Source organism: Taudactylus pleione, unplaced genomic scaffold (genome assembly GCF_031769625.1).
Source record: "Taudactylus pleione unplaced genomic scaffold, aTauple2 ptg000573l, whole genome shotgun sequence".
NCBI lineage: Eukaryota > Metazoa > Chordata > Amphibia > Anura > Myobatrachidae > Taudactylus > Taudactylus pleione.
Window position 1 is genome coordinate 7,777,216 of NW_028284975.1, and position 7,776 is coordinate 7,784,991.

Below are 7,776 nucleotides of genomic sequence, written 5' to 3' on the forward strand. Positions count from 1 at the left end.
TGTGTGCGCAGTAGCCGCACGTGCATCAACAAAGTAGTGCCAAGCGTGCGCCTGTGTCATACATAAAGGGCCGGCTGGCTTGACCGTTAAGAGTGCTGTAACCCCCGAAAGTACACTCCAGTCCAAACCAAAAAAAAAATTATTTTCTGTGTTTGTGAATTGTGTGCGCAGTAGCCGCACGTGCATCAACAAAGTAGTGCCAAGCGTGCGCCTGTGTCATAAGTAAAGGGCCAGCTGGCTTGACCGTTAAAGGGTGCTGTAACCCCCAAAGTACACTCCAGTCCAAACCAAAAAAAAAATTATTTTCTGTGTTTGTGAATTGTGTGCGCAGTAGCCGCACGTGCATCAACAAAGTAGTGCCAAGCGTGCGCCTGTGTCATAAGTAAAGGGCCAGCTGGCTTGACCGTTAAAGGGTGCTGTAACCCCCAAAGTACACTCCAGTCCAAACCAAAAAAAATTTATTTTCTGTGTTTAGCCGCACGTATATATCAAATCGATATAACATAAATGGAGGACCAAACTTTCTCCGATAAAAATAAAATAGAGAAAGATCAAGAACCACTTCCTCCTAGTGCTGAAGCTGCTGCCACTAGTCATGACATAGACGATAACATGCCATCAACGTCGTCTGCCAAGGCCGATGCCCAATGTCATAGAAGAGGGCACATACAATCCTAAATGGCAAAGTTCAGGAAAATGACCTTGAAAAAGACATTTAAATCAGCTGAAGAGAAACGTAAGCTTACCAATATGCCATTTACGACACGGAGTGGCAAGGAACGGCTAAGGTCGATCCCTAGTATGTTCATGACTAGTGGTTCAGCTTCACATGACGATGGAAGCCCTCCTCCCACTAAAAAAATCAAAAGAGTTAAGCTGGCAAAAGCACAGCGAAGGACTGTGCTTTCTAAGAAGATATCACAAATCCCCAAGGAGAGTCCAAGTGTGGTGGTGGTTGCGATGCCTGACCTTCCCAGCACTGGACGGGAAGAGGTGGCTCTTTCCACCATTTGCACGCCCCCTGCAAGTGCTGAAAGGAGCACCCACAGTCCACTTGCTGATATGCAAATTGAAGATGTCACTGTTGAAGTACAACAGGATGAGGATACTGGTGTAGCTTGCGCGGAGGAGGAAGTTGGCGAGGAGGATTCTGATGGTGATGTGGTTTGTTTAAATCAGGCTCCGGGGGAGACAGTTGTTGTCTGTGGGATGAAAAAGCCCATCACGGTCATGCCTGGGCAGAAGACCAAACATTCCACCTCTTTGGTCTGGCAATATTTCTATCCAAATGCGGACAACAACTGTCTTGCCATATGTACCATATGTAAAGGTGAAATAAGTAGGGGTAGGGACGTCAACCACCTAGGAACATCCTCCCTTATACGGCACCTGCAGCGCGTTCATAAAAAGTTACTGTCAAGTTCAGAAACTTTGGCTAAGACCGTAAGCAGTCCAGGGACACCTAAATCCCGTTGTCCTGTTGTATCCAAGCGCCTGCAAACCACACCGTCAACTCCCTCCTCATCAATTTCCTCCTTAGTCAGGATCGGAAGTAGTCCTGCAGGCCATGTCACTGGCATGACTGACTCTCCAATCCGGGATTCCTCCGGAGGATCCTGCATTGCTACGCCTACTGCTGCCGCTGCTGCTGTTTCTGCTGCTGGGAGTCGTTCATCATCCCAGAGAGGAAGTAGGAACACCACTACTTTTACTAAACAATTGATCCTCCAACAGTCCTTAGCGAGGAGGATGAAGTACGACAGCAGTCATCCTGAAGCAAAACGTATAACTGAGGCCTTGACTGCTATGTTGGTGTTAGACGTGCGTCCGGTATCCGCCATTAGTGCAGTGTGATTTAGACAATTGATGGAGGTAGTGTGTCCCCGGTTCCAAATCCCGTCTAGATTCCACTTCACTAGGCAGGCGATACCGAGACTGTACAGAAACGTCAGAAAAAGTGTCCTCAGTGTCCTGAAAAATGCCGTTGTACACAATGTCCACTTAACCACGGACATGTGGACAAGTGGAACAGGGCAGACTAAGGTCTATATGACTGTGACAGCCCACTGGGTAGATGTATCACCTTACGCAGCAACAGCAGCAGCGTCACCAGTAGCAGCATCTCAGAAACGCCAGCTCGTTACAAGGCAGGCTACACTGTGTATCACCGGTTTCAGTAAGAGGCACACCGCCAACAACCTCTTAGAGAAACTGAGGGAAATCATCGCCCAGTGGCTTACACCACTTAGACTCTCCTGGGGATTTGTGATATCTGACAATGCCACCAATATTGTGCGGGCATTACATCTGGGCAAATTCCAGCACGTTCCATGTTTTGCTCACACAATAAACTTGGTGGTGCAGAATTTTCTGAAAAGCGACAGGGGCGTGCAGGAGACGCTTTGGGTGGCCCAAAAAATTTCTGGCCACTTTCGCCATTCAGCAACTGCGTGCCAAAGACTGGAGCACCAGCAAACACTCTTGAACCTGCCCCGCCATCACCTGAAGCAAGAGGTTGTGACGCGGTGGAACTCAACCCTCTATATGCTTCAGAGGATGGAGGAGCAGCAAAAGGCCATACAAACCTATACATCCACCTATGACATAGGCAAAGGAGGTTGTATGCACCTGACTCAAGCACAGTGGAGAATGATTTCCGTGTTGTGCAAGGTTCTCCAGCCCTTCGAACTTGCCACACGTGAAGTCAGTTCAGACACTGCCAGCTTGAGTCAGGTCATTCCCCTCATCAGGCTTTTGCACAAGCAGTTGGAGAAAGTGAAGGAGGAGCTAAGACGGAGCAATTCCGCTCGGCATGTGGGACTTGTGGATGAAGCCCTTCATTCGCTTTGCCAGGATTCCAGGGTGGTCAATCTGTTGAAATCAGACCACTACATTTTGGCCACCGTGCTCGATCATAGGTTTAAAGCCTATGTGGTGTCTCTCTTTCCGGCCGACACAAGCCTGCAGAGGTGCAAAGACCTGCTGGTGAAAACACTGTCAGCTGAAGCGGAACGTGACACGTCAACAGCTCCTTCTTCATTTTCTCCCACAACTGGGGCTGCCAGGAAAAAACTTAGGTATCCTAAGCAACCCGCTGGCGGTGATGCAGGGCAGGCAGGACCAAGTTTGGACATCTGGTCCGGACTGAAGGACCTGGCAACAATTTCTGACATGTCTACTGTCACTGCATATGATACTGTCACCATTGACAGAATGGTGGAGGATTACATCGGTGACAGCATCCAAGTAGGCATGTCAGACAGTCCATACCTGTACTGGCAGGAAAAAGAGGCAATTTGGAGGCCCCTGTACAAACTGGCTCTATTTTACCTGAGTTGCCCCCCCTCCAGTGTGTACTCCGAAAGAGTGTTTAGTGCAGCCGGGAACCTTGTCAGCGAAAGGCGTAGGAGGTTGCTTCCACAGAATGTGGAGAAGATGATGTTCATCAAAATGAATTATCAGCTCTTCCAGGGAGACCAGCCTCCAGAAGGTACAGAGGGACCTGTGGTGGTGGATTCAAGAGGGGACAAGTTAATACTTTGTGAGGATGAGGATGTACACACTGAAGAGGGTGAGGAATCGGTGGATGAGGAGGATGAGGATGACATCTTGCCTCCGTAGAGCCAGTTTGTGCAGGGACACATTAATTGCCAGCTTGTTTTGAGGGGGCCCAAACGAACCAATCATTTCAGCCACAGTTGTGTGGCAGACCCTGGCGCTGAAATGATTGATTTGTTAAAGTGTGCATGTCCTGTTTATACAACATAAGGGTGGGTGGGAGGGCCCTAGGACAATTCCATCTTGCACCTCTTTTTTTTCTTTGCATTATGTACAGTTTGGGGCCTAGTTTTTCTAACTGCCATGCTGTCTGCCACTGCAGTGTCACTCCTAGATGGGTCACGTGTTTGTGCTGCCCACTCGTGTCGCTTAGCATAGTCATCCAGCTACCTCGGTGCAACCTTTTGGACATAAAAACACTATTGTGAGGTGTGAGGTGTTCAGAATAGACTGGAAATGAGTGGAAATTAAGGTTATTGAGGTTAATAATAGCATAGGAGCAGAAAAACCTACAAATTCTGTGATTTTAGCTGTTTTTATGCTTTTTTTAAAAAAAATACAGATCCAAAACACAAAACCCAGAACCCAAAACACGGAAGGGTGGTTTTGGCAAAACCAATCCAGATCCAAAACACGAAGAAAGATCCAGATCCAAAACCAAAACACAAAACACGAAAAGTGGCCGGTGCACACCCCTAGTTTGTACCTGTTTGATAACCTATGAAGTTTAATTATTAATCATTATTCCTCCATGTTTGAAATAATTCATACTATGTGGATATTTCATAAGAATACAGCCAAATCACAGTTTAAATGAAACTAAAACTTTCGCCTTTTCACTTTTAACATATACGCTAGTGTATTAAAGTCCGGTCTATGGGGCTGTTATGGGACTGCATGCTGAAAGTTAATTTTATGGATGGATCTTGTGAATTTTAGTCCTGAACATGCTCAAATGATCATTTTACAACTCCACATATGGCTGAATAGGCATAACTTGGAACTATAGCAACAGGGCATCCAGACATGTTGTGGACATGTGCTAAGCTGTAAGTATGCAGAGATTTAACTAATTATCTTGTAACGGATATAGAGCTGATGCAAATGTGCTGACAATGATGACAGCTATGTCCGCAGCGGTTAAATTAGGGCAGTACAATCACATAGATGTGCACAACTCTGCATATGGGTGAATTTCAGTATTTAGTGCCTGATTCAGAGATGGTTGTTAATGCACTCCAACATTGCAGTAGCACAGGGTCTCTTCTAGCTGCTCTCCTCAAATTCAAATTAACATGGCCTCTGAAGCATTGGATTTGCGATTGGGAATGCAGCAGCGTTCCCAGACATCCTCGTGACACTCCCCTAACATGTACATGAAACAGCCTTTCTTTGCAAACACTTTAGGTCACCTCCAAGTCTCCACCCTGAAATGCTCGGGGATTGCACACCCCTTCTCAAGTGTTAGTGATGCCAAACACAATTCTGAGCAGCATAGAACACTTGGATTCTCGAGTGCTCAGTAAGGGTTTCCCCAACTTTTTGTGCATGCACAATAGCAATACATCGGTCAACTGCAGGAGCATCGGCACTGTGTCCTTCTGTGAATCACGCCCTTAGCTCTGTGCATGCAGCTCCAGTTAAATTGAGGACGACTTTAATACATCTCAGAATTGACCTCAATATCAGTTATGGAGTGTACAAAATTAAATTAGTACTTCATTATAAAATTTACTGGACTGCCAAGTTGACATGAACCACAGAAACTATTTCAGAAATCATATGGAATCCTTTTACTAGAAGACCCTTTGAATAATATATCTCCCATTTTTTGAATGATAGTTAATCATCTTAATTTAAACCATTAATAAAACAAAATGAAGAACAGCACAATCTGTACTTAACCACTTGAATATTAATGTGTCTGCTTACTAATTATTTTCATTGTTCTGTTACAGATGGAGCATTGTTGGAGACTGAAAGCAGACTCCAGTGGATCTAAGGAAACAATTTATTCACACCAGAATAGAATATCAATATTTCTGAGAAATGATTTTCGTCTTGAAAGTGCAATATTAAAGGTGTTCTCCGTAGATTGTTTTGTTATTATCTTACTGTGAAATTCGTAGATTTGAAAGCCACAATTTACAAAAGAGTAATTATATTTTTTAAATATGAAGAGATGAGGAAAAACTTATCCAATGTTTATCCAATGTTTATATTGCCTGTAGCCTACTGTGAAACACATTTACAAAGTGCTCTTGATACATAGTAAAAGACACCTAGGTTTTGCATTGGTGCATCTCAGTGGTCTGCCCAAAGCACATCAAGGTACTGTACACCAACCAGCGTGAGTACTGACAAAACTTGAAAATGCGTTATCTTAAGTTATTTTAGTTTCCTTATTTTTGTGTGACATTAATTAATTATTATTATCAACATCACTATCTAAGCTCCGGCATATTTAAGGAAATCATTACACAATCAATTTACATACATTTTTAGATTTAGAGTTGTACGCTATTGCATTTGCAGATGTGATTTCTTACACAGCCTATGGGCCTGTTTCAGAGATGGACAGTATTGCAGAGCCACAAGAAAGCAGCTGTACAATACCATCCAACTAAAATTCAAAAGCAACAGGCAGTGTCTGTAGGAAATCGACATTTCTTGCATGCACAGCAATCTGTAGAGGTTGCCTTGTCCTCACTATCATGACCTGGTCACGATGGTTGCTGCTTTGGCAAGGCTGTGTAAGTCGAAATCTACTCAGCCTGGCCATCAGAACTGGACCACTGGGTCCAGGAAGTCTGCATCTGATGGTGCAGACCCTAGGCTTAGCCCATCTCCAAAATGGACCCACCCATTTTGTTGAACAGTCCTTGTGTCTGGCCCTACTGCAAGTGATCACAAAAAAGACCCTTTTCTGCACATGTGCAGAATGGATAATGTGCATGGGCAGACCTCCAACAAATGAAGATGTACATAAATCATCAAGTTTGCTTATATCTTTGAATCAGACCCTATGTGTGAAAATATGCAAATACCTGCCAAAAGACTCCCCACCTAAATTAGCATGCAACAGGCTGAGCAAATGCTGCTACACCCACTTTCTTTATATGCATTGTGAGTAGATCTGCTCAGGCGCGAATGGAGGGGGGGTTCTGAGTACCCAGAAATCCCCCCTGCTCACCTATCACTAAGTGTAGTGCACACCGAAGTGAGTGCGGTCTGCACTACACATTAACACATCGCCACTGACACCGGGTAGTATGTTCATACTACCCAGCGGCAGTGTGTTTATTTTAGCAGCCAATGAGTCAAACAGACTCTCACTGGCTGCTGCATCCACGGAGGTAGCCGGGCTGGAGCTGACTCATAAGCTCCACCTTCTGGCTCCCTCCACAGTGGGTGATGGTGTGATGTCATGACTGTTAAGTCTGTGACTTATACTTCAATAATGGTTTCTTAATAACTTGGACACAGTGAGTGAGCATGCTTCTTTACTGTAAAACAGCAGGAAAACCAAAGAAAAAGACTAGAGATTCATACGCCAACTAATACAAACAAATAATAAGATCTGTTGTAACCTTCCACCAGAATACATACACAGCAATGAGAACTATATACACCACACTCCTCCCAAATTAGATAAATGAAGACATAGAAAGTGGTTAGCATTACACAATGTATATGTTACCCCAGAAGGCTACAAATCAAGCCTGTGGGGTGCCTTATGAACTCTGTCTGGATAATGATGTTTAGATTCCAGAGTGACAGGCTGCTCCACTGAATTCACACTAGAAGGTCCAGGATCAGTGGTTGTCACTAAGGGAACCTCATGCTCAGGTGACTCCCTAACAGACTTGGGAATAGTCTCTGTAGCAGACCCAGAAGGGTATAAATTCTCTACTGTGTCAGGAACAGTCTCTGTAACAGACCCAGAGGGGTATACATAAACTCCCAAATCACTAGCTTGGCTATGTCCAGGTGTCGACGTACAGTCCGTTTGCCTCCTGGCCTCAATTATTTGATCAATGTGGCGTCGCCACAATTCTCCTCCCACTTCAATCACGTACATCAGAGGGCCGGATTTGGAAGAAACTATTCCTGGTTGCCATTTGTCTCCTCTTTAATCAGTGACAAGCACCTGCTGGCCAATGTCGAAGGTACGAGTAGGTTTCTGATAAACAGTTTGAAACTGTTTGTCGTGTACCT

General features: G+C 44.8%; 1 long non-coding RNA gene across 1 annotated transcript in view; it reads left to right on the forward strand.

The window, feature by feature from the left end:
• LOC148481594 (uncharacterized) overlaps nt 1–5,633 on the forward strand; it is a 192,190-nt gene extending 186,557 nt beyond the window's left edge. Inside the window, exon 3 of the long non-coding RNA XR_015871897.1 lies at nt 5,517–5,633. This is a non-coding gene — a long non-coding RNA (uncharacterized LOC148481594). The remainder of the gene's footprint in view (nt 1–5,516) is intronic.
• The last annotated feature ends 2,143 nt before the right edge of the window (nt 5,634–7,776 follow it).